The sequence below is a fragment of the Puma concolor genome, unplaced genomic scaffold (assembly GCF_028749965.1).
Source record: "Puma concolor isolate L17-30 unplaced genomic scaffold, mPumCon1.1.hap2 unalloc_scaffold_139, whole genome shotgun sequence".
In the NCBI taxonomy this organism is placed as follows: domain Eukaryota; kingdom Metazoa; phylum Chordata; class Mammalia; order Carnivora; family Felidae; genus Puma; species Puma concolor.
Genome location: NW_028240168.1, coordinates 2003 through 29748, shown reverse-complemented (window position 1 = coordinate 29748; position 27746 = coordinate 2003). Strand labels below are relative to the sequence as shown.

Genomic DNA, 27746 nt, shown 5'->3' with positions numbered 1-27746 from the left:
GTTGTCAGTGGGGACGAGGCTGTGCTTGCTGGAGCCTCAGAAAGGGGAGCTGCTCCTGTATAGTTACTGATATGTCTGCATGGCTGTATTGGAGGTAGGGTTGACAATGCCTGCCCTTTTTTTTGTTTGTCTGTTTGTTTGTTTTTAGCAGTGAGGTAAGTGAGGGGATCTGGGGAAGGGCTCTTGGACATATGTAGTGCAGTACTGCCATCAACCTCATCCCGCTGGTGTTTTCATTATTCCTTGTTGGCTGTTTCTGCAGGAGTTATTGGATTTCACGTTGCGTTCTCAGATTGGACATAAATTTGGACTTCTTGCCTTCCCTCATCTGCCTGAAGGTAGGTAGTTTTTCCTGGGCTCCCCGTGTGGTTTTAGTCTTTTTATCAGACTGAGGAAGAAGCCTTATTGCCCTGTAAGTCAATCCCAGAAATTCAAGGGTTGAGACCCTTGTTTCTCCTACTTCTAGAAGGCAGTACTAGAGTGGCTGTAGTAATGGGAATGGAGGAAAGACTTTTGACCGGGGGCATTCCCCTTTTCTCTCTGTGTTTTTGGCACATTGCCCTTTCCATAGGAGTAAGAGCATGAAAGGCCTGGGGGGTATAGACCTCTCTGGAATCCTCACTCTTGGATATGCTACAAACATTTTAATGGTTGTCATGGGCACTCGCAGCATGAGTCCCTTTTGGGCAGCATGGAAGCAGGACCTGTAAAACCATTAGATACTTAGATACATTTGCACATGTGGATGTTTCCCACTCTTGAATTTCCTCTTCTATATGTCTAGAGGTTTAGTTTGGCATAGTCATGTAGTTGGCTGGTTACCTATGTTGCGGCTCCTTTCTGATCTCCAGATTAACTCTTTGGGCCCCTGTCTATTTTTGAACCTTGAGAGCTCCATGAGAATAGAAGTATATGTTTTGGGTCCTACAGTCTTCTTGTAGGCTTGTCAGACCTTTCGATTTTCGTATTGGTTTCCATTGTTCATCACAGACCTTTGTGTCTGCTTGCTTGAATCCTCTTGGTCAGACTGGCCTTCCAGTGACTTCTTATAATTTCTGTTGTGATAGTGCCCTGCTCACCATTGTTTGGTGGTGGCCAGAATACTGTGCTTACACTCATCATGTTTCTTGAGGCCTTAGAAAACCCTAGACAGGCAATGAACTGTCCACAAATGTATTCTTGACGGTCACTGTGGTGTCTCAGTGGAGTGTCATTGTATGTTTTTTTTTTTTTGTTTCATGAAGGCAGTCTACGTGAATACTACAGAGGTCAGGTCCTATGTGGTGGAGCACCAGACTTTGAGGCAAACATTCACCAGCCCAAAGTCACCATGATGGTGACTTCTTGTGTTAGCCAGAATGGACCCAGCTGGCATTTGTTGTTGTTGTTGTTGTTGTTGTTGTTGTTGTTGTTTTTGTTTGGTTGTTTTTTTTCCTTGTTAGCTAAGGGTAGAGTGAGAGCAGTTTGCATGGAAGAATAGTCTGGCATTTCTGGTGCCATACTGCTACTGATAATAAATAGAGAGTTAGAGCTCACAGTCACGTTGCTCCTGAGGAGGAGTGACAAGAGTGAAGTGTAGGCCACGGAAGTGGGTCCCCAGGATGTCAAATGCCCCAGTAGGCCCTGGGGAAAGTGAAGCCCAAGATCAGGTGAGGCCTTGGAAGCTCCAGAGACAAGCAGAAGCAAAATCACAGAGCGTGGCTTCTTGGTTGGCCTTTTATGAGAAGCCAAGCTTCAAAACCTTGAAGCAGCCATGTCTGTGCCAGTCTAGAGCAATTCTCTCTGAAGGAGTCCTGGCCAGGGTTTTGGGGGCATTTGGCCACATTTACCTTACCCTTAGTGCATAAGCAACTTTGGCCTGTGTGGACCCAGTGCTTTGGAAGCCTCTAGTGGCACCTGAAGGCCAAGCCAAAGACTAGCAAGAGCTCTAGTGTCAGGCTTCCATCGCAGCTATAGATAGGCCAAGTGATGAACCTCTGTTGAACTCAGGAGTAGAGGTGGAGCCTGACTTAACAGTACCAAAGAGGCCTGACACAGTAAGAATCCCATGAGTCCAGAAGAGAACTACCTTCACCAGGGCAAAGGAGGCAGGCTTGATGGAGACCTTCTGACCCTAAAATGGAATCAGCAGCTGAGGTGCCATCACCTGGGGTCTCCAAGGATTCTGGCACAGGACTGTCTCCAGAGCTCCTGGAGCCACCTCCCCAAGAGCAGAGGACAGGAGAGGAACAGAGTAATGAGGACACCCTTGGCCATTCATTTGCATTCCTTAGCTTTCTTAGCCACCTTCCCCAAGAAGCACTGTGACTCCCATCCGGAATGAGAAAGAATGGCCCTGGAGTCCATTCAAGCCTGGCTGTCCAGGTCTCAACCCCATGCTCCCCTATGCAGCTGAGGAATCAAAAGGTCTGAAGACATTGCCCAAAAACTCAGAGCTGTTGGGTTGAAGGAACCCAACCCTCCTCTTCCCTAGATGTGCCACAGATCAAGCATGTCTACCAAAGACAGGATCGAGACACATACTCCCAGCACACAGACTTTTCCTCTAGACCCTGACTGTCCTTACATATAGCCCACTTCTGGAAGAACATCTGGGGTGGCGCTTGCCCTTTGCTTAGCTCTTACCTGTTGGCTGTCAGTAGGGGAGCAAGTCTCCAGGCTCTACTTTTCTCTGCACACACACCCTCTGTTTTCACCCTTACTGGAAAAATTCTGAAACCTGCTCCTTGACTTTCATTTCATACCTGTGAGCCACCTGAAAGTGGCTAGCTGCCCTATGTGGGCTGACCCTTCTGGGGTCAACTTTCTTTGCCAAGCCTTGGGTCCAGGTCCCGACTTATGATCTGATTGGTCCCCAGTTTAAAGTGGTTTTGGGGTGACTGGCTGGCTCAGTAGAACATATGACTCTTGATCTCGAGGTCATCAGTTCGAGCCCCACATTGGACATGGAGATTACTTTAAAAACAAAACCAATAAAATATAACACTTGAGGCACCTGATTGGCTCAGTTGGTAGAGCATGCAACTTTTGATCTGGGGGTTGTAAGTTCGAGCCTCACGTTGGGCATACTTAAACAAACCAACAAAACAGAAAAATAAAATGGTCTTAGTGTGCTCCTCTGGCCAGGGCCAATGTCTGCACCCATAGAACATGGACCCTGTGTGGGAAATCTCAGGCGTCTCCTCATAGAAGAGGGCCCAGGTCATGCACCCCTACACTGAGAGAGCGAGCCCAGGGTGTTTCTGGGTTGCAACATTTCTGACAAGTACTGCAGGAAACAGACCTGCATCCATCCAGTCAGGAGAAAGATGTACTAAACTTTGTCCTATCTTCTCCTGTTCCATCCCATTATATCCTGAGTGGGTATCCACACCCCGTGTCATATGTGAGAAGTTAGGCCTTCTTGGATACTGTGGGGCATGGCACCCAGCCTCTTTTACATGGGAGACAAAATACAAAAGTCATAACTCCTGCTCCAACCTACAACTTGAGTTGCTCTTCCTTATCTGAGTCTAGTACCAGATAATCAAGAAATTCTCCATCCTGTCTGCAAAATGCTGCCCCTGAGAGGGTGGCCACTTCCTACCCTTTCCCCTGTTTATGTGGTTTTTGAGCCTAGAGCTTCTGGTCCAGGGTTCCCCATGTCCCTGAGACCCCAGGGAACACACTGGCCTCTGCATTAAAGGCAAGGATTGACTGGCCAGACATCCTGGAGTGGGAGGCTTAGTAATTTGTTTTGTTTACATGGTGGCTCCCGAGGCCACACCCCCTCAGCCTGGGGAGACGAGAGGCCTGAGGTAGGCAGCCTGGTACACTGGGGCTCCTTGTTGGGTGAGCCCAGTTCCATCCACCCTGTGTCACTTCTCCAGTGATTCTGGAAGTGCACCCATTCGCTTTGTCCAGCCCAGAATCTTGTGGGTGTCTCAAACCCACCCTTCCTCCCCTCACAGGCCTTCCTGAGAAGCACAGACAGGCGCTGCAGACTCTGCTCAAAAAGATTCCACTTGATGGCACTCTTGTTCCAGGAATGCCTTCCCTGGTTGCTCTGGGGCCTTCCCTCCCCCACTTAGTGTGTCAAAAAGGGCTCAAGGAGGCTCAAGAGTTATCTAACCCCAAGTCGGGTTGGCTGTACTGGGGTGTTGGGAGGTACTATTGTCTCTTTTTTGGGGGTTTCTTGGTGGTGGTAGGAATACACCTCTAATGACATCCACAGGAATATGTGCATGTGTAGATCCAGTTCCACATCTCTCTAGGAGTTTTATGTGCACATTTCTTGGGAGCAAGGACCGATTTTTCTCTGTACATTTGTGCGTTGATGTCCAAATGGGCAAATATAGGTGGAATTCTCACTTTCCAAGGACACTGATTTGTAGCAGTAGGTGTCACGATGACCTGGATGTCCCCCATTCTCCTTGAGGTATTGCCTCTCTCCTGTGCTCAGCCAGGTACTACATCTAGCTTAAGTGCTTGGGAGCAGGCCCTAGAGGGAATAGGCCATTGTGGCAGCAAGAGGAACTGACAAGGTCAAGTTTAGGTTAGAAGACAGAGAAGTGGATTACCTAGGCTCACTCGAGGAGTCTCAGGCAGTCATTCTTCCCAGGATGTCCCAGGATGATTGTGGGTGGGTGCAGGGCGTTGGGGTCCATGGGACAGGCGTAGAGCCCAGTGACTCCATCCACATAGTCAGATGACCTGGGTGAGGGCCATTTTTCAGGGAATCCTTCTGGGAAGCCATCCTTGGTAGGGGTATTCTACCCTCAATATCCATGCTCATTCACCATTCATTCATAAATACATATATATACATAAATGTGTGTTTGTGTGTATATACCTATACATCTGACCCTTGAAGAACGTGGGTTTGAACTGCATTGATCCTGAATTGCAGGACTCTACTTAAATATGCAGATTGTTTTAAATGAGTATGGTACAGTATTGTAAATGTGTTTTCCTTACGATTTTCTTTTTTAAATTTATTGTTATTTTTAAATTGTTAATTCTAATATAATTAGCTTATAGCATTATATTAGTTGTAGGTGTGTAATATAGTGATTGAATAATTCCGTATATTATTTAGTGCTCATCAAGATGAGTGTACTCTTAATCCCCTATCACCTATTTTACCCATCCCCCCACCCACTTCCCATCTGGTAACCATAGTTAAGAGTCTGTTTTTTTGTTTCTGTTTTTTTCTTTGTTTTGTTTTGTTTTTTAAATTTCACATATAAGTGAAATTGTATTGTCTTTCTCTTACCTGTTTCAGTTAGCATTATACTTCTAGATCCATCCGTGTTGTTGGAAATGGCAAGATTTCGTTTTTTTATGATTGAATACTATTCCACTGTGTGTGTGTGTGTGTGTGTGTGTGTGTGTGTGTGTCCCACATTTTCATTATCCCAATGGACGCTTAAGCTGCTTCCATAATTTGGCTGTTATAAATAATGCTGCAGTAAACATATATTTTTGGTTAAATACCCAGCAGTGGAATTACTAGATTATATGCTAATTCAATTTTTAAAATTTGGGGGAACTTCCATACTGTTTTCCACAGTGGCTACACCTGGTTACATTCCCACCAACAGTGCATGAGGGTTCCTTTTCCTCCACAACCTCATCAACACTTACTATTGCCTGTGTTTTTGATTTTAGCTATTCTGACAGATGAGAGGTGATATCTCGTTGTGGGTTTGATTTGTATTTTCCTGTTGATGAGTCACATTGAGCATCTTTTCATATATCTGTTGGACATCTGTATGTCTTCTTTGGAGAAACCTCTGTTCATGTCTTCTGGCCGTCTTTATTTTTATTTTTTATGTTTTTAAAAAAATATTTAGTTATTTTGGGGAGAGTGCAAGTGGGAAGGGGGACAGAGGATCCCAAGCGGGCTCTGTGCTGACAGGCTTGACAGCAGCAAGCCCAGTGTGGGGCCTGAACTCATGAACCGTGAGATCATGACCCAAGCCAAAGTTGGACAGTCAACCAACTGAGCCACCCAAGTGCCCCTATTTTTTATGTTTTATATAATTTATTGTCACGTTAGCTAGCATACAATATAAGAGTATACAGTGTACTCTTGGCTTCGGGAGTAGATTCCCCTGTGATTCATCACTTACATAAAACGTCCAGTGCTCACCCCACCAGGTGTCCTCCTCAGTGCCCATCACCCATTTTCCTTGATCCCCCAATCTCCCACTCCCATCAACCCTCAGTTTTTTCTCTGTATTTAAGAGTCTCTTATGGTTTGCCTCTCTCTCTGTAACTATTTTTTTCCTTCCCTTCCCCCAAGGTCTTCTGTTCAGTTTCTCAAATTCCACATACAAGTGAAAACATAGGATACCTGTCTTTCTCTGACTGACTTATTTCACGTAGCATAATACCCTCCAGTTCCATCCATGTTTTTGCAAATGGCAAGATTTCATTCTTTTTCATTGCCGAGTAGTATTCCATTGTATATATGTATATACCACATCTTCTTTATCCATTCATCAGTTGATGGACATTTGGGCTCTTTCCATAATTTGGCTATTGTTGAAAGCACTGTTATAAACATTAAGGTGCATGTGCCCCTATGAATCAGCACTCCTGTATCCTTTGGATAAATTCCTAGTAGTGCTATAGCTGGGTCGCAGGGTAATTCTACTTTTAATTTTTTGAGGAACCTCCACACAGTTTTCCACAGTGACTGCACCAGTTTGCATTCTACCAACAGTACAGGAGGGTTCCCTTTCTCCACATCCTTGCCAACATCTGTTGTTTACTGAGTTGTTCATTTTAGCCACTCTGACTGGTGTGAGGTGGTATCTCAGTGTGGTTTTGATTTCTATTTCCCTGATGATGAGCATTGTTGAACATCTTTTCATGTATCTGTTGGCCATCTGGATGGCTTCTTTGGGAAAGTGTCTGTTCATGTCTTCTGCCTATTTCTTCAATGGATTATTTGTTTTTCAAGTGTTGAGTTTGGTAAGTTCTTTATAGATTTTAGATACTAACCCTTTTTCCAATATGTCATTTGCAAATATCTTCTCCCATTCCATTGGTTGCCTTTTAGTCTTGTTGATTGTTTCCTTTTCTGGGCAGAAGCTTTTTATCTTGATGAGGTCCCAGTAGTTCATTTTTGCTTTTGCTTCCCTTGCCTTCGGAGACGTGTCAAGTAAGAAGTTGCTGCAGCTTAGGTCAGAGAGGTTGTTGCCTGTTTTCTCCTCTAGGATTTTGATGGGTTCCTGTCTCACATTTAGGTCTTTCATCCATTTTGAGTTTATTATTGTGTTTGGTGTAAGAAAGTGGTCCAGTTTCATTCTTTTGCATGTTGCTGTCCAGTGTTCCCAGCACCATTTGCTAAAGAGACTTTTTTCCATTGGATACTCTTTCCTGTTTTGTCAAAGATTAGTTGGCCAGGGCACCTGGGTGGCTCAGTCGGGTTAAGCATCCGACTTCTGCTCAGGTCATGATCCCATGGCTCATGAGTTTGAGCCCCGTGTCAGGCCCTGTGCTGACAGCTCAGAGTCTGGAGCCTGCTTCAGATTCTGTGTCTCCCTCTCTCTCTACTCCTCCCCCACTAGTGCTCTGTCTCCCCCCCCCCCCTCAAAAATAAACATTAAAAAAAAAAGATTAGTTGGCCATACATTTGTGAGTCCAATTCTGGGTTCTCTATTATATTCCTTCAGTCTATGTATCTGTTTTTATGCCAATACTGTCTTGATGGATAGCTTTGTAGTACAGGCTAAAGTCCGAGATTGTGATGCCTCCACCTTTGGTTTTCTTTTTCAACATTACTTTGGCTATTTGGGGTCTTTTGTGGTTCTATACAAATTTTAGAATTCTTTGTTGTAGCTCTGAGAAGAATTCTAATAGTATTTTGATTGGAATTGCGTTGAATGTGTAGATTGCTTTGGGTAGTGTTGACATTTTAACAATATTCATTGAATCCACAGCATGGAATGTTTTTCCATTTCTTTGTGTCTTCAGTTTCTTTCATAAGTTTTCTATGGTTTCATTGTACAGATCTTTTACCTCTTTGGTTAGGTTTATTCGTAGTTATTTTGCAGTTGTAAATGGGGATCGATTCCTTGAATTCCTTTCTGTTGCTTCATGATTGGTGTATAGAAATGCAACTGATTTTTGTACATTGATTTTATGTACTGTGACTTTGCTGAATTCATGTGTATCAGTTCTAGCAGTTTTTTGGTGGAGTTTTGGGTTTTCCATGTAGAGTATCATGTCATCTGTGAAAAGTAAAAGTTTGGCTGCTTCTCTGCCCATTTGGATGCCTTTTATTTCATTTTGTTGTCTGATTGCTGAGGCTAGGACTTCCAACACTATGTTAAATAACAGTGGTGAGAGTGGACATCCGTGTTGTCTTTGTGATCTCAGGGAAAAGCTCTCAGTTTTTCCCCATCGAGGAGGATGTTAGCTGTGGCCCTTTCATATATGGCTTTTATCATGTTAAGGTATGTTCCTTCTATCCCGACTTTCTTGAGGTCTTCTGGCCATTTTTAAATTGGATTATTTGAGGTTTTTGTGTTGTGTAAGTTTTTTACATATTTAAATACTAACCCTTCATTGGATGTGTCATTTGCAAATCTCTTCTTCCATTCAGTAGGTTGTCTTTTAGTGTTGTTGATTGTTTACTGTGCTGTGTAGAAGCTTTTTATTTTTATATAGTCCCAATAGTTTAATTTTGCTTTTGTTTCCTTTGCCTCCAGAGACATAGCTAAAAATATGTTGCTACCGTGGATGTCAGAGACATTTCTGGTTTCACATCTCACATTTAGGTTGTTAATCCATTTTTACTTTATTTTTGTGTACGGTATAAGACAGTGGTCCAGTTTCATTCATTTGTACCTGGCTGTCCAGTTTTCCTAACACCATTTGTTGAAGGGAATGTCTTTTTCTCATTGCATGTTCTTGCCTCTTTTTGTCGAAAATCAATTGACCATACAGTGGTTTATTTCTGGGCTCTATTCTGTTCTAGTGATCTATGTGTCTGTTTTTATGTCAGTACCATACTTGTTTGATTACTACAGCTTTGTAGTATATCTTGAAATCTGGGATTTTGATACTTCCAGTTTTGTTCATTTTTTTTTCTTTTTTTCCAAGATTGCTTTGTCTATTTGGGGTCTTTTGTGGTTCCATACAAATTTTAGGATTATTTGTTTCTAGTTTTGTGAAAAATATTGTTGGTGTTTTGATAGGGGTTGCATTAAATATGTAAATTGCTTTGGGTAGTATCAACATTTTAACAATATTTGTTCTCCCATGAGCATGGGATATCGTTGCATTTGTGTCAATCTCTTATGATTGTCTTAAAACATTTCTTCTAAAAAAATTTTTTTTCTGTTATAAGTAACACATGTACAAAATATGTGGTAATTCATTGTTTATGTAATAGGAGAGATTTCTGGTCAACATTGGTTATTAATAGGTTTTTGAGGAAGTGAAAAGTCCTTTTTGGGTTTTCAACTCCAGTAGTTAGGGGTGGCTGGGTCTGCACCCCTAACCCTGGAGTTATTCAAAGGTGAACTGTATATAAAAATCTCCTCCTTCTGTACTTCACCCTCTAATCGCTTTGCCACTGCAGAAGGAAATGTCTCCCCGTCAAACCAGAAGTTCTTACCGTTGAATGATGGACCACTCCGATTTGTCTCTCTGCCTTCCAGATTCCTCCCCACAGTGGGAACCACATGTAATATTTGTCATGTGTGGTTTTGGAGTTGAATGCAAATGAAATCCAGCAGACCGGTGTGGCATTTTACATTTCCCCGGCTCTCCCATAAAGCTCCTGTGGTAATAATACTTTTTTTTTCCAAGTAGGCTTCAAGCTCAGCGTAAGCCCAATGCTAGGTTCAAACTCACAACACTGAGACAAAAACCTGAGCCGAGATCAAGTGTCAGATACTTAACTTGACTGAGCCACCTAGGCACTCCAATCTTTTGCATTTGGCTGTTCTCAGAGCCCATAAATTCCCTGGCTTTGACACATCTCTGCAGAGTAAATGTGTTCTGTTTCATCTTCTCTATTTGTTTCTGGCAAATACCCAGTGTAGGGTTCCCTGGTTTCTTCCTGGGGGTACAGGCCTAGGTTATTTCGCTTATCCCTTCTCTTTGGACACTAGGCTCTCTTTCTTCTTCTCTCTTTTTTTAAACAATTTTTTATGTTTATTTATTTTTAAGGGGAGGGAAGGTGCAGAGAGAGGGAGACACAGAATTCGAAGCAGGCTCCAGACTCTGAGATGTCAGCACAGAGCCCGATGCGGGGCTCAAACTCACGAGCGGTGAGATCATGACCTGAGCAGAGGTAAGACACTTAACCAATTGAGCCATCCAGGCACCCCGGATGTTTATTCATTTTTGAGAGTAAGAGACAGAATGCAAGTGGGGAAAGGGCAGAAAGGGAGACACAGAATCCAAAGCAAGCTCCAGGCTCTGAACTGTCAGCACAGAGCACAATGCGGGGCTCGAAGCCACAAACTGTGACATCGTGACCTGAGCCAAAGTTGCAGGCTTAACTGACTGAGCCACCCAGGCACCCCTTCTTCTCCTCTTTTCTATTCAACTTGGGATTTTGACATCTGTGGTAGAAGGCCCCGCTGCCCTCCAGTCTTCCATGTGGACCTCTGTCTACGCCTGAACTGGAGTCTATCACTGGAGAAGAACTGGGTCCTCAGGCTCTGTATATCATCTGTCTCAGTGTAGGTGGTTCACCTCTCTCGACTCCACCGCCAGTACCAGTAGATAGCCACAGACCTTTGTGTCTGCCTGCTGAGGTCCTGCATTCAGAGTTACCTCTCAGTGACTAGGAAGGATGTCCAGGAAGTGCAGGCCCTGCTGGACACAGGTAGGGAATGGCTCTGCCTCTGTGCCCATGCTCAGTGTGTTTCCCAAAGTCTAAGGCAATCATGGAGTGCTAAAGTAACAGCCAGGGGTACTTTCAGGTCCTCTGCTAGGGTGCCTAGTAGAGGCGCAGTCATTGCTTTTTGGTCATAAAGATAGGCTAAGAGGTTGCTAGAGAGACCAGGCTCTGCAGGTTGGAGCACTAGACTTTGAGGTGTGGTTCCAATCCCATGTGGTCAAGATGTTTAACTATTGTAAGCTGGGCTAGACAGAGATTGGTGTTTTTTCTTCAGGAAAGGGTGGAGGGGTGGGGGGCAGGTTGACATTCCTGGTGCAATACTGCCATCAAGAGGAAATACTTTGGGGCACCTGGATGGCTCAGTTAGTTAAGTGACTCCTGATCTCAGTTCAGGTCTTGATCTCAGGATCCTGAGTTCAAGCTCTGCATTGGGCTCCATGCTGGGTGTGGAGCCTACTTAAAGGAAAAGAAAAAAAAAAAGAGGGATCACTTTGCAGATTCCATGAACCTTGCACCATCACTTCCTGAAGAAGAGTGACAAGGAAGTGAATTGTACAAGAAGGGAGAGTGTCCCTGAGAGATCAAGAGATTCACTGGTCATGGGGTGAGCATGGCACAGGGCTGAATGGGGCCATGGAAGCTCCAGAGATAGGCGCACCAATTCAAGGATTATGGTCTGAGAGTCTAGTGGGTCTAGCACAGGAAGCCAAAGTTTGGGACTCTGATGGCCACCATGTCTGAGCAGGACTAGAGGAATTTACTATAAAGGAGCCTAGGCCTGGAGGCTGTGGGCATTTGGCCACGTGTCCCAACCTCTCCTAGAGAGATCAGGTTTGTTCTGCTTGGGCCCGGGGTTCTGGAAGCCTTCTTGGGCATGATGAAGCACACCCAAAGACCACCACTGGAGTCCTGCTGCCATTGGCAGCCATAGAGACTGGTTGAATGACATTCATCTGACCAGCTCAGAAATAGGATGTAGAACCTGGCTATCTGTGCCCGGGTGGGAGAGGGGAGCAGTGATGAGGCCCAGTGAGAGCGCAGAGTCTAGAAGAGAACTGCCTTCACTGGGACGACGGAGTCAGGGTTGAAGGAGACCTTCTCCTGAGCCCAAAATGGAACCAGCAGCTGCAGGGCCATTCCCTGGGGTCCCAAAGGACTCTGGCACAGGCCTGTCTCCAGGGCTCCTGAACCTACCTCACCAGCAGCAGACAGGAACAGAGCTGAGTAGAACAATGCAGATACCCTGGCCATTCATTTGCATATTTCGGCTTTCTTGACCACTTTCCCCAAGAGGCCCTGAGGCTGACTTCTGCAATGAAGGAATGGCCCTGGTTTCCGTTCAAGCCTGGTGCTGCAGATCTCAGCCCCGTTCTTACCCCACAGCCGGGAATCAAGAGGTCTGAAGTCACTGCCTAAAACTCAGAGCTTGGGAGCTGAGGGAACCCAACCCTTCTCTCCCCAAATTGGTCACAGATCAAGGTTATCTCCCAAGGACAGTATCAAGGCACATACTCCCAGGCACACAGCCTTTTCTTCCAGACCCTGACTATCCCACTTCTGGAAGTACCCCTGGAGTGGCTCATGCCCTTTGCCTAGCTCTTACCTGCAGGGTGTCAGTAGGGGAGCAGGTCTCCAGGCTCAGCTTCTCCCTCCTCACACACCCCTCTTGGAAGTGCGCTGAAACCCACTCCCTTCCCCTTAATTTCATACTCATGAGTTGCCTGAAAGTTTGTCAGGCTGCCCTCTGTGGGCTCACCCTTTGTGGTCACCTGTCTTTGTTAAGCCCGAGGTCAAGGTCCTAACTTATGTCATCCGACTAGTCCCCAGTTTAAGATGGTCTAGGCCTACCCTCTGGCCAGGGCCAATGGCTGCACTCACAGAGATTTCCCAAGGAAGAGGACCCAGGTCATACACCCCTACACTGGGAGGGTGGCCAAGGAATTAGCATGTTTCTGGGCTAGAGTGTTCCCGACAAGTAGGAAAGCTGACCTGTATCCCTTCAGTCTGGAAGATGTTCATCTCCACATACTGGTCCCTGTCCCATCTTCTCCTGTCCTATCCCAAGTGGGTCATCACACCCTCTGTCATATGGGACATGTAGGGCTTTTTAGGGTAACCTGGGACCTGGCATACAGGCTCTTTTAAGCAGGAGCCAAAGTACAAAACCTAGAAATCTAGCTCTAACCTGCAGTGCACCTGAATTGCTCTTCCTGGTCTGGGTCTAATACCAAATAATCTGGAAGTTCTCCATTCTGCCTGCAGAATGCTGCCCCTGAGAGGGTGGCCACCACCTCCTCTTTTCCCCTGTTTCTGTGGTGGCAGGGCTTGGAGCCTCTGGTTCTGGGTTCCTGGTGGCCCTGAGGCCCCAGGGACCCCACTGACCAAACTTGCCTCTGCACCGAGGGTAAGGATCCACAGGCCAGCTGCCCTGGAGTTGGAGCTTCAGCTCCTTGTTTTGTAACATGGAGGCTGCCGAGGCCACGCCCCCCCAGCCTGGGGAGGCCTGAGTCCTGGCAGCCCAGCGCTGCTGGTTGGCAGAGCCCTGCTCCATCCACCCTGTGTTGCTTCCCCACCAATTCTGGAGGTGCGCGCCATCGCTTTGTTCCACCTATAATCTTGCGGGTGTCCCCAAACCCACCCTTCCTCCCCTCACAGGCCTTCCTCAGAACACAGACGGGCGCTGCAGGCTTTGCTCAAAGAGGTTCCTTTTGACAGCACTGTTTCTTGCTCCAGAAATGCCAACCATGCTTTTGGGACCTTTGTGGATGAAAAAAGGCTAATGAAGGCCTAAGAGCCTTCTGATCCCCCAAGTGGGGTTGGCTATACTGAGGTGTTGGTAGAGGTGGTATCTCTTCCTTTTGGGCTTCTTGTTGGCAGTAGGAATATACTTAAAATAACATCCAGAGGAATATGTGCATGTGTAGATCCAATTCCACATCTCTCTAGGAGTTTTAAGTGCACATTTCCTGGGCATGGGGATCCTGTTTTTTTCGGTATACTTGTGGATGGACGTCCAAATAGGTCTATTTGGGCAGAATCCTTGTTTTCAGATACTGATTCATAGCAATAGGTGGCACGAGTTCTTGATGTCCCTTTTCTACTTGAGGTACTGCCTGTCTTCTGTGCTCCTCCAGCTTAAGGGCTCAGAGCAGGCCATGATGGCAGCAGGAAGAAATGACAGGATCCAGGTCTGGTTAAAAGAAGGGAAGTGGGGGGTGGCACCTGGGTGGCTCAGTCGGTTAAGTGTCTGAGTTCGGCTCAGGTCACTGATCTCATGGTTCGTTGGTTCAAGCCCCAGAACGGGCTCTGTGCTGACAGCTCAGAGCCTGGAGCCTCCTTTGGATTCTGTGTCTCCCTCTCTGCCCATCCCCTGCACGCACGCTTTCATATGCTCACTCGCTCTCTTTCTCTCAAAAATAAAAAAATTAAAAGAAGAGAGGAGGATTGCCCAGGCTCACCTCCAGGAGCCTCAGGCAGTCACCCTGCCATTGTGTGTCCCAGGATGATTGTGGGTGGGTGCTCAGTGTTAGGATCCACGGGACAGGTGGAGAGCCCAGTGGCTCCAACACATAATCAGATGACCTGGGTGAAGGCCATTGTTCAGTAGCCCCTTCTGGGAAGCCATCCGTCGGAGTGTGTCTGTATTCCACCTGCAAAATCTATATTCATTCACCATTCATTCGCTTGTAAATACATACACACAGAAGTGTGTGTGTGTGTGTTAGATGTACAGTTGACCCTTGAAGAACATGGGTTTGAACCACATTGATCTGAATTGCATAAGGCACTTAAATATGCACATATTTTTAAATAAATGGAATACAGTGCTGTAAATGTATTTTCCTTATGCTTTTCTTAAAACATTTTTCTCTAGCTTTCTTATAAGAATGTAGAAGTGGCACAGATAACTACAAAATACGTGTTAATTGTTTACATAATCAGAAAGGCTTCTAGTCAGCAGTTGTTACTAGTCAGCAGTTGTTACTAGTAGTTAGGTTTCTGGGGGGAGTGAAAAGTTGTATGTGGATTTTCAACTGGGCAGGGGCGCTTGTCAGCTTCCAACCCGCACGTTATTCAGTGGTCAACTGGATTTAAAATTTCCCTTCTGTACTTTTCCTTGTAACTGCCTTGGAGATGCCAGTGGGGAAAGAAATTTCTCCAAATCAAAGCAAAAATCCTTACCCTTGTGTGATGGCTACTCCCAAATTGTCTCTCTGACTTTCATCTTTCTCCCCACAGTGGGGGCCTTATGTAATTTTTTCATGAATTGTTTGGGGGTTCAATGAAAGTGAAAGCCAACAGACACAGAGGGCATTCTCCATTTTCTCTGCTCTGACCCCGTGAGGCTCTGTAGTAATAACAGTCTCTTGCGTTTGACTGCCTCACAGCCCATAAGTCCCCTGGCCTCCACACACCTGTACAAAATAAATGTCTTGTTACACTTGATCTTTTTTATATTTCTTTTGTAACAATAGCCAGTGTCAGGTGCTGTGGGTTCTTCCTGGGTCCAGAGGCCTAGGTTATTTCAGTTGTCCTTTCTCTGTGGAACTAGGTTCTCTTTTCTTTCTTTCTTCTCTTCTCTCTTCAACCTGGGGCTTGGGCATCTGTAGTACGGTGTTAGTCTGCCCTCCCATCTAACCTGTGTGTGTCACTGTCCACTCCAGAACCTGGGGGCCATCACTGGAGAAGAGCTAGGTCCTGAGGCCCCATCCATTGTCTCTTGGTGGGGCGATTTGTCTTTCTCTTGACTCCACTGCCAGTGAGTGGGCTCTGCTGCAGCCCTTAGTGTTTGGCTGCCAGGTGTCTCCCATTTAGGCTGCTCTCTCAGTGATCTGGGAAGGTTCTGGAAGTGTGTGCTCTGCTGGGCGCTGGCTGTGTGTCTCTTCCTTACCGTGATTGTGTTTCTGGATGTTTGAGACAAATGTGGAGTGCTAAAGAAATAGCCATGGATACCTTCAGGTCTGCTGCTAGGGTACCTAGGTGGGGAGTCCTTGCTTTTTTGTCATGAAGGTAGGCCAAGAGGATGCTAGAGAGAGGAGGCCATGCAGAATGGGGCGCCAGACTTTGAGGCTTATATTCCCTTTACCCCAAAGTGGCCAAGATGGTGAGCCACATTGTGTTAGCCAGGCTATACACGTTGCCTTTTTTTTTTTTTTTTTTTTTTTTTTTTCTGTTAGCAAAGGGTGGAGGGAGGAGGCTTGGGTTGGAGGGGCAGGTTCGCTTTTCTGGTACAATACCGCCATCAGGAGGAAATGCCTTGTAAATCTTGCAAACTCTGTACCGTCACTTCCTGGGGAAGAGTGACAAAGGAGTGAAGTGTGGGAGAAGGACAGTGACCCCAGGAGGTGAAGAGGTCCACTAGGCACGATGGTGAGCGCGGCGCAAAGCTGAGTCAGGCCGTGGAAGCATCAGAGACAGGGACAGGATCTTGGTCTCAGAGCCTGGAGGTCTAACACAGGGAGCCAAGGTCTGGGACCCTGGTGGCTGCCATGTCTGGACGGGACTAGAAGCATTGGTTCCAAAGGAGCTCAGGCCAGGGGGCTCTGGTCATTTGGCCACGTGCCCCTTCCCTTAGGAGAGAGAGCACATTTGGACTGGGTAGGCCCAGAGCCCTGGAAGCCTCTCTGGGCATGGTGAAGCCCAGCCAAAGACCACAGCCGGAGACCCGCTGCCATTAGTGGCCATGGAAAAGGGTGAATGATGTTTCCCTGACCAGCTCAGAAATGAGATGTAAAGCCCGGCTCCCAGTGCCAAGGGGCCTGAGGCCCAACAAGAACACACATGCCGAGTCTAGAAGAGGAATGGCCCTCACCACAACAAAGGAATCCAGTTGAGGGATACTTTCTGAGCCTAAATTGGAATCACTTAGCTCTACTGCCTTCTCCTGGGGGCGCCATGCATTCTGCTGGGCCTGCCTCCCCACGTGCAGAATTGAGCAGAGCAGTGCCCACACCCTGGCCGTTCATTTGCATACTTCCGGCTTTCCCAAAAGCTTGAGATTCACTATAGCCAAGAGAAGGAATGGCCTGGATTCCATTCAAGCCTGGCTTCGCAGGTGTCAGCCCCATGCTCCACCCCACAACCCCCCAGCCCCCCACCCCACCCCCCTGCAGCTGGAGAATCAACAAGAGGTGTGAAAACACTGCCTGCAACTCAGGGCTGTTGGGCTGAGGGAACCCAACCCTTCTCTCCCCCGAGCTGATCACAGATCAAGCATATCAGCCAAGGACAGGACATACTCCCAGGCACACAGCCTTTTCTTCCAGACCCTGACTGTCCCTATAGCCCACTTCTGGAAGAACCTTTGGGGTGGTTCGTGCCCTTTGCCTGCCTCTTACCTGTTGGGTGTCAGCAGGGAGCAAGTCTCCAGGTTGAGCTTCTCCCTCTTCACACACCTCTTGCTTTCATCTTCCCTGTAAGGGTGCTGAAACCAGCTCCCTGCTCTGCGTTTCATGCTTGTGAGTCACCTTGAATTTTGCCATGTAATTTTATGTGGGTTGAACCTTTTGTGCTCAACCTTTTCTCATCGCCTTGGGTCCAGGTCCTGACATATGTGGTCTGATTTGTCCCTAATTTAAAGTGGCCTCTGTCTGCCCAGGCCGATGGCTGTACCACAGAACATATACCCCATGTGGAAAATCCCAGGTGTCCCCACAAAGATGAGGAGCCATTTCATACACCCATACACTAGGAGGTTGCCGTGGCACAGGGCGTTCCTGGGGCACAAAGTTCCTGAGGCATGTGAGGAAAGTACACGTGGATTCTCTCACTCTGGGGGATGACGTCCACCTCAAGGTACTGATCCTGGTCATGTCTGTTTCTATTCCCTCCCATCCTTAGTGGATATCCACACCCTCTGTCATATGGGACAAATTTAGGTTGTCTAGGATACTGTGAAGCCTGAGAGACAGATTTTGTTTTTGTGGGAACCAAAGGTAAACAATCCTAGCTCTAATTTGCGGTACACCACATTGCTCTTCCTTGTCTGGGTCTAGTATTACATAATCAGGAGATTCTTTATTCTGTCTGCAAAACGCTGCCCTGACAAGATGGCTGTCCTCTCCTTTTTTTCTTCTTTCTGTGGCATCTTGGACTAGACACTCCAGTCCTGGGTTTCTTGTTGCCCTGAGACCCTAGAAGCCCCACTGGCCGAACTTGCTTTGGGCTGAAGGTGCTGATCCACAGGCCAGATGACCTGGAGTAGGAGCTTTAGCTCCTTGGTTCTTAACATGGCGGCTGCCGAGGCCACCTGCCCCCACAGCCTGGCCAAGCTAGCATTCTTCCAGCTGGAGCTGGGCTCTATCCATCCTCTGTGGTTTCCTCACTGATAATGGAGGTTGCCAGGCTGCTGGGTCTTCTCCAGAATGTTTTGGGTGTTCCAGTCCCACCCTTCCTCCCATCATAGGGCTTCCTCAGGGGATCCACAGATAGCATCTGCAGGCCTTGCTCAAAAAGCTTTCACTAGAGGTGCCTGGGTGGCTCAGTCGGTTAAGCGTCCGACTTCGGCTCAGGTCATGATGTCACAGTTTGTGGGTTCGAGCCCCGCATCGGGCTCTATGCTGACAGCTCATTGCCTGGAGCCTGCTTTGGATTCTGTGTCTCCCTCTCTCTCTCTCTTCCTCGCCTGTTTGTGCCTCGCTCTCGCTCGCTCTCTCTCTCTCTCTCTCTCTCAAAAATAAATAAATGTTAAATTTTTAAAAAGCTTCCACTTGATGGCACTGTTGCTCCTGAAATGTCAACGCAGGTTTGCAAAGGGCAGCCTCTCAGCCTTTTGAGAATCCCAAAAGGCCCAAGGAGGCTTAAAAGTCATCCAGGCGCTTCAAGTGGGGTTGGCTCTGCTGGGCTGTTGGGGCACGTCATGGTTCTTTCTTTTGGGTTTCTTGCTGGCAGTGGGAATATACATATAGACATCCAAGGAATACATGCATCTGTGGACCCATCACCACATCTCTGTTTGAAGTCTGCATTTCCTGGTAACAGGGACCCTGTTTTCTCTGCATTCTTGTGGATGGAAATCCATATGGGTCTTCAGGGGCAGAATCCTAGTTTTCCAAGGACACTGATTTGTAGCAGTAGGTATCACGATGACCTGGATGTCCCCCATTCTCCTTGAGGTATTGCCTCCCTCCTGTGCTCAGCCAGGTACTACATCTAGCGTAAGAGCTCGGGAGCAGGCTCTAGAGGGAATAGGCCACTGTGGTAGCAAGAGGAACTGATAGGGTCACGTTAAGTTTAGGAGACAGGGAAGCGGATTGCCCAGCTCACCTCCAGGAGTCTCAGGCAGTCACTCTGCCATTGTGCCCCATGATGCTTCTGGGTAGGTGGGGGGTGGTGAGTCCACGGGACAGTGGCCCGGTGTCTCCATCTATACAGTTACGACCTTGGTGAGGGTCATTTGTTCAGCAGCCTTTTCTGAGAGGCTCTTTTTTTTTTTTTTTAAAGTCTATTTATTGAGAGACAGTGAGTGGGGAAGGGGAAGAGAGAGAGGGGGAGACAGAGAATCCCAAGCAAGTCCCACCCTGTCAGTGCGGAGCCAGACCCGGGGCTCAAACCCACAAAACTGCAACATCATGACCTGAGCTGAAACCAAGATTCAGACACTGACTGAGCCACTCAGGTGCTCCTGAATTTTTCACGTTAAAGAAATGAGTTGTATATATTGCAGTGAAAGCAGCACTCAGAGGGAATTATAATTATATAAACAAACTGTTTATTTTTGAGAGCGGGAGAGCACGTACACAAGCAGGGGAGGGGCAGAGAGAGAGGGGAGACAGGATCCTAAGCAGGCTGCGGCTTCCTGCTGAAAGCAGAGAACCCTATGTGGGGCTCAAACTCAGGAGCCATGAGATCATGGTCTGAGCCAAAGTCGGATCCTTAACTGACTGAGCCACCCAGGCACCCCTAAACATGTAGTTTAAAAAAGAGGAGACCTTAAATCAGCAACCTAACCTTTCACTTAGAAGTCAGAAAAAGATCAGCAAACTACTACAAAGCAAGCAGAAAGAAGAAAATAATTAAGGCAGGGATAAATGAAATGCAGAATAGGAGATAATGAAGAAAACTAAAAGTTCTGTATCTTTAGCTACACTGAATGGGGAAAATAGAAATAATTGAAGTTAAAAATGTGAGGATGGGGCGGACATTATGGCCTATGTTACAGAAATTAGATGGGTGATTGGACTGTATTTTGAACAACTGTACCCAACAATTAAACAGGTGAAATTACTAGAAATACACGTTACCAAATTGACTCAAGAGGATATAGATGATCTTAACAGACCTGTAGCTATTAAATATTTTGAATAAGTAGTCAAAATCTCCTGTCAAATACAATTCCAGGACAAGATGTCCTTACCAGTAATTTTACCACTTAAAGACAATTAACACTAATCCTCAAATCTTCTAATAAATTTGGAATGCATCTGTATTAGTTAGGGTTCTCCGGAGAAATGGAGCCATATATAGAAGAGGAGAGGTTTATTTTATGAAATTGGCTTACGTGATAGTAGAGGTTGAGAAGTATGAAATCTGCATGGTAGGCTGGCATGCTTGAGATGCCTGAGAAAGTTCATGTTGCAGATGGAGTGTCACAGCAATGTGGGGGTAGAATTCCCTCTTCCTTGTGGGACTTCCATCGTTTTTCTCGTATGGCTTTCAACTGATTGGATGAAACCCACCTGTATTGTAGATAGTAATCTGCTTTAATTACTGAAACGTCAGTCTCATCTAAAAATACTTGCACTTCAACGTTTACATTTTTTTTTTTACTCTTTATTTATTTTTGAGAGAGAGACAGAGTGTGAGCAGGGGTGGAGCAGACAGAGAGGGAGACACAGAATCCGAAGCAGGCTCCAGGCCCCGAGCTGTCAGCACAGAGCCCAGCCGACGCGGGGCTCGAACTCACGAATCGTGAGATCATGACCTGAGCCGAAGTTGGACGCTCAACTGACTGAGCTACCCAGGTGCCCCGCCCCGCACTTGAACATTTAGACTTAGATATTCAACAGATACTAGGTGCCATGGCTTAGCCATGTTGACACATAAGATGAACTGTCATAACATCCTAGGTCATTGTTTGGGACCAGCATTACCCCAATACCAAAGCCAGGCAAAAATAACACAAGTAAAGTACAGACTAATATCTTGTATGACTGTACACATAAAAATCCTCAAGAAAATACTGGCAGACAATCCAAGCGTATTTAAAGATTATACAGCAGGATTTACTCCGGGAATGTAAGGAAATTAATCAATGTAATGTACACATAAATAGAATGGAGGTGAAAAACCACATGGTCATCTCAAATGATGCGGAATAACCACTTGACAAGATACCCATTTATAACATTCAATAAAATAGGAACTTCCTCATGTGAAAAGCCCACAGCCAGTATCATACTCAGTAGTGAAAGACCAGAATCTTTCCCACGAGAAACAGAAGGTTGCCTGTTATTGCCACTTCAAGATTTTGCTAGAAGTTTTAGCTATAGCAAAATTAGGCCAGAAAATGAAATAAAAGCCACCCAAATCGGCAAGTCTTTCTGCACATGACATGATTTCCAATACGTGGAGTATCCCAAAGAATACACACGCACACATATGCAGGCACGCACACGGGTTGTTAAATGGATTTGGCCAAGTGGCAGAAGACGAATATGCAACAGTGCAGGGCTCGCTTTGGATCCTCTGTCCCCTGCAGCCGTCTCTGTCCCTCCCCCACTCACACAGGCTCTTTCTCTCTCTCTCAAAATAAATAAAGATTGCAAAATACACATGGAGTGCAGGTTTATACATTTATTTGTACTTCCATTTCATAATTCAGAGCGGGTGGTATGATTATGGATCACCGATCCCCCAACAAAGGCAAAGGCAGTGGATACCATTTAGTAGAGGCCAAGGACTTGGAGGAGCAATTCCTGCAGTTAGAGGTGGTGCTGGTAGAGCTGGTGGTGGGGATGCCCCTCTTGCCTGTAGATGCGGTGGAGGTCCTGGGATTCACGAGCAACCTCCAAGTCCATGTTCCTACAATATAAATAAGCCACTCTTCCAATACTTGTCATAGAATATGCAGCCCAGAATGCATAGTAATAGACACTTAAGACTCACATAGATTATAAGACATATAGATTATATACCACTTATTAATTTATCAGCATTCAGTGATATAACACTACGTGCAAAGGACTTGTATAGATATCTGATGAGCATTTTTTTTTTATTTTTGAGAGATAGAGCACAAGTGGGGGAGGGGCAGAGACAGAATGAGACCCAGAATCCAAGCAGGCTCCAGTTTCCAGGCTGTCAGCACAGAGCCCGTTGCAGGGCTCAAACTCCCAAACCGTGAGATCATAATCTGAGCCAAAGTCAGGCGCTAAACTGACTGAGCCACCCCGGGCGCCTCATGGTGATCATTCTAAACTACATAATGACTGCTTCTTTAGAGAGAAGGCGAGCAAGTAGGGGAAGGGCAGAGAGGTATAAAATCCCAAGCAGGCTCCGCAGTGTCAGTATAGAGCCTGACGTGGGGCTCTATCACACAACTGAGATCATGACCTGGGCTGAAATCAAGAGTCCAGACAATTAACCAACTGAGCCACCCAGGCACCGCCATAGTGACTACTGCTAATACTCTCATACTAGGAGAGTTGGCCTCCTCATCAAAGGCCTTGTGAAATAGTATTCCAAAATAATGAAAACCTAGATTTCGTGATAAACATATGCAAAGGAGAATTAGTCTATCTGGTATGGGCTGTTAGACTAGTTGGTTCAAATATGGACAATACAAGGTCATGGGTTGATCCCTAAGGGAGCACCAAGACTCCGTCTTACAACATTGATGACTGAGCTATTTTCTAATACCAATAACTAATGATAAGTAACATCCATTTGCACAGGGACAATGCTTATCAAAATTTTTGCTTTACTTTTGATCCTCATTAGGACCCTGTAACGTAGAGGGGCACCTGGGTGGCTCAGTCAGTTAAGTGTCTGACTCTTGATTTCGGCTCAGGTCATGATCTCAGTTTGTGGGATTGAGCCCTGCATCGGCGTCTGCGCCGACACCGTAGAATCTGCTCCAGTTTTCTCTCTCCCTCTCTCTCTGCTCCTCCCACCCATGCTCCCTCCCTCTCTCTCTCAAAGTAAATAAATAAACCTAAAAACACTTGAACTTAATGTAGATAGGATGAGTACTTTCATCTCGTTATTTACAGAAGAGTTACCAAACTCCAAAAGTTTAAGTGACTGATCAAATGTCTTGGATTTAATCAGTTCTAAAGCTTAGACTTCCTAATAATGATTTTAAGTATAATGGGATCTTTCATCATACATAACTTTACATGACCACCTACAGATAGTAGTTTAGATTTAAAGAGGTATACAGAGCTTCTGGAATTACTAAAATTATTGGGGCTTTGCTTTTTCAAAGGAAATACCATGGACCCAATTTTTCAAATCATCAAGAAACACCCCAAAGTAGGCTTCTTTGGAATAGGGACTATTTTAAGCTCAAGGCCATTGAGAACCAGCCAACATAGGAAATGCTTCTAAAACAGCACAAGCTTTCTTTTGTAAAGGAAATTTCCATCGGTAAAAAGTGTCTCTCTCTCCCTCACCAGAAAGAGGAGGGCTATTACGATCTATTTTTTCCCCAGCTTTATTGAGCTATAATTGACATATAACATGGGGGTACATTTAAGGTGTACCACGTGATTTGATATGTGTATATCTTTGGTATATGTATAGCTCATGAAATAATTACAATAAGGTTAGTTAACATATCCATCACCATTACACAGTAACCTTTTGTGTGTGTGGTGTGAACTTTTAAGATCTCTCAGCAACTTTCAGGGGCGCCTGGGTGGCTCAGTCGGTTGAGTGTCTGACTTCAGCTCAGATCATGATCTCACGGTCCGTGGGTTCGAGCCCTGTGTCGCGCTCTGTGCTGACAGCTCGGAGCCTGGAGCCTGTTTTAGATTCTGTGTCTCCCTCTCTGCCCCTCCCCCACTTATGCTTATCTGTGTCTCTCAAAAATGGATAAACATTAAAAAATAAATATCTCTCAGCAACTTTCATGTATACAGTACAGTATTGTTAATTATAGTCACCATGCAGTACATTAGATCCCCAGAACTTACTCATTTTATAACTAGAAGTTTGCACCCTTGGACCACCTTTACTCACTTCCCCCACCCCGCCCATCACTAGTCTACTGTTCTTTGAATTAGTTTTTAGATTCCACATAAGTGAGATCATATTGTATTGCTCTTTCCCTGTTTGATTTTATTTCACTTGGCACAGTGCCCTCAAATTTCATCCATGTTGTTGTAAATGATCAGATTTTCTTCTTTTCTAGGACAGAATGATATTCCATTGTTTGTGTATCACATTTTCTTTATCCATTCCTCTACCATTGGACACCTAGGTTGTTTCCATGCTTTGGCTATTGTGAATAATGCTCCAATGAAGATGGGTGTGCAAATATCTCTTCAAGATAGTGACTTTATTTCCTTTGGATAAACACGCAGTAGGAGTGCTGAGTCCTGGGTGCCCCATCCAGGAACCCATTCCATTCTTAATTGGATTCATGAACTTACCCATTGAAATATTGGCAAGATGGTCCTTTGGGAAAACAATATTTTTGGAAACCATCTCTAGAAATAGCCCCCCAATGTTATAAAGAATGTTGGATTTGCCCCAAACATAACTCTGGAAGCCCCTTCATAGTTCAAAGGGACATTTTCCCTTACCCTCTGGGCCCTTTTGAGATATGGCAATTGGATTTCATCTAGCTGGTGCCATCGCAAAGGTAGAAGTATGTTTTAGTAACGGTTTGTATGTATTCTCAGTGGATAGAAGCCTTTCCTTGACACAGAGCTACAGTTGAAGCAATAGGAAAAATCCTGTTGGAAAAGATTATTCCCAATTGGGGAAAATACCCTTGGAACTTCATAGTAACTGAGAGACCCATTTCACTGAATAGATAGTATAGGCCATTTGCCACCTTTAGCCAATTATGCACCATTTCTACGGTGCCTATCCATCCTCCATCATGCAGCCTTTTATAGTGAACCAATGGCATTATAAAAACATAACTAGCGAAACTTTGGGATTTTTCCCACTTGCCATGGCCAAAAGCCTTTCCCTTGGTACTACTGAATTTTTGTGTTTCCCACTGGGAATAGATCTAACTCTCACCCTTTGAAAGAATATTGGAAGACTGATGAGATTAGATCAAGATGCATATGAACCAAACTTTTACTTAAAGGTAAGATGATGACTTCTAAGGGGTTGATATAGCCCCTTCAAAGAAGTGAGAAATTGATAGAACAGTCTTTTCACAGTGCACTCCTAGGAGATAAAGACATCAAACATCATGACCTTCAGCCTGGAGACATGGTTTATCAGCTCTCCATAAAGATTCCCTCCAGCCTTGCGAGAGGGGATCATACCAGGTACTATTGACCAATCATTGTGCTGCTAAATTAAAAGGCACAGGCTCACGGGTTCATGTTTTTCATTTTAAAGAGGCTTCAACATCTGACTGGACCACCAAACCAACAGGAGACCTCAAACTAACGCGTTCTTGGAAAGTGAAGCAGATGACATCTTCAGAGACTCCTCTCACAAGACTCGGGAGCAGGCCAGTATTATGTTCACAAGATTCATCATACCAATCCTCATGAGGCTTCTTTCTCTTCCATTTCCACTTTTGATTGGGAAAACAATGCTATAATTCAAGTGTCACAATCCCTTGTTGCTTCTGGAAACCTTTCTGACTGTTGGATTTGTCACCACACTCCTACTAGGTCTTTTACTGATAATAATACCCCGTAATGTTAACCTATATACAGTTTATACCTCCAAATATTTCCATTAGTTACAGCAAAACACATCCCTCCCATCACTTTCAACGTAAGGATGTTCTTGCCTTAAGAAAACCTTCCATGTTGGGGCACCTGGGTGGTTCAGTCGGTTAAGCGTCTGACTTCCACTTAGTTTATGATCTTGTGGGTCATGGGTTCAAGCCCTGCATTGGGCTGTGTGCTGACAGCTCGGAGCCTTTTTCAGATTCTGTTTCCCTCTCTCTGCCCCTCCCCTACTCACTCCCTGTCTCTCTCTCTCTCAAAAAATAATAAAAATAGAAAAAAGAAAACCTTCCATGTTTTATGCTGACCACCTACCTCCTGGGTCAATGGGTTAGCAAAAAATGGAAACCCACCCCTTCCCTTTATATGATTTCCTCTTTACAAATTGTGTATCTTCCACCTGTTCTAATAGAAATCTTTTCAACTGTCCCATCTCCATTATGCCAAGACTTTTGGATATTCCTACTTGAACGTACCAGCCCATTCTGCACCAGACCTTCTGATACAATCTTTCAACAACTCAGTGGTGCTCTTTTATGAGAAATCTGTTCATTTAACCAAACCACTATCCCTAGCTAGATGCTATCCCCCTTCTCCTTTACAAAAATAAGACCTGTGCATTCTGTGCACCTCCAGTTGTTTGGACAGCTGGAGAATTACTGGCCAAGGCTTTTCAGGTCACCTTATTTCCCCCCCTCACAGTTCTCAGATCACAACTGATCTCCTATCACAAGGGACTTCTCCATAATAGAGTATCTGATGAAGATCCTTCTGATTATGAAGATAATAGCTGTGGACGTACCCAGGAATGTGATCCCCTGCAGGCTTTTCTGTCAATTACCAGTGACCATCTCCTTTGAGGTTTCTTTTCCTGGCTGGGGGTTGTAACGCCAAACATGACATCACGTTGTAGAATAGGTCTACAAATTGTATTATTGTTTTTCATTTGTACCCTACTTATTATCTTCAAATTATGTTATGCATTTCCCATTGCTGTTGTATTCAAAATGTCAAAATAATGGTTGCTCAAAGACTTGAAAATATTCATCAGACCTACTCACTGACAATGACAAGTGAAACTTCAGTTGGCATAGCCAAAAGCTCCGTGTGAGGGGCAAAGAGTAGCTAGATTTTATTCATGTAACCATGTTTGGGAATTTCTGTTATTCTAATTTTTTAATGTTTATTTTTGAGAGACCGAGGGAGACACAGAATCCGAAGCAGGCTCTGAGCTGTCAGCACAGAGCCTGACATGGGGCTCCAACTCATGGACAGTGAGATCATGACCTGAGCCGAAGTCAGATGCTCAACCGACTGAGTCACTGAGGTGCCCCTGTTATTCTAATTTCAGTGGGAAATGGTTGGAGGGTTTCAGGTAGGGGCCTGTGTGACTTGAGTGATAGAGAAAGCACTAGAATGACAGAGCTGTAACATCGGAAGTGAAATCAAGCACCCGGAGTAGAGGTGCTCTTCAGAGAGAGATCCGAGATGCAAAGGAGGTCAGGAAGATGGCAGAGTAGGAGGATCCTGATCTCCCCTCGTCCGGTGGACACACCGAGACGGCAGCTACATGTGTGCAACTGACTCTCTTCCCCTCCCGTGCTCATGTTCTGTCTCCCTCTGTCTCTCAATAATGAATAAACGTTAGAAAAATAAGAAATAAACAGCAAGATGAAAAAAAAAAGAGCAAAGGATGTAAACAGGCAGTTCACAGTATTCTGAGGGAATAGTTCTTCCCTGCTCCTAATATTTACTTCCTCGAATCAAGCACAAGTAATTCAACTACAGGTATCTCTGTCCTTTTTGTACGGTTGCAAGCTTCTAGGATGTTTGTTAGATTTGTTTAAATGTGGTTGGGGCACCTGGGTGGGTCAGTCGGTGAAGCGTTCAACTTTGGCTCAGGTCATGATCTCGCAGTTCATGAGTTCAAGCCCCACATCGGGGCTCTGTGCTGACAGCTGAGAGCCTGGACCCTACGTCGGATTCTGTGTACCCCTCTCTCTGTGCCCCTCCCCCACTCATGCTCTGTC

At 45.5% G+C, this 27746-nt stretch overlaps 1 long non-coding RNA gene across 2 annotated transcripts; it reads left to right on the top strand.

Annotated features, from left to right (window-relative positions):
• The first annotated feature begins 249 nt into the window (after nt 1-249).
• On the top strand, nt 250-27746 carry LOC147571626 (uncharacterized). Of its 2 annotated transcripts, XR_015247216.1 has the most exons (3): nt 266-338; nt 10171-10294; nt 25376-27746. It is a non-coding gene; the product is annotated as an uncharacterized LOC147571626 (long non-coding RNA). The 2 variants fall into 2 exon arrangements; XR_015247215.1 differs by lacking the exon at nt 10171-10294 and having other exon boundaries at nt 250-338.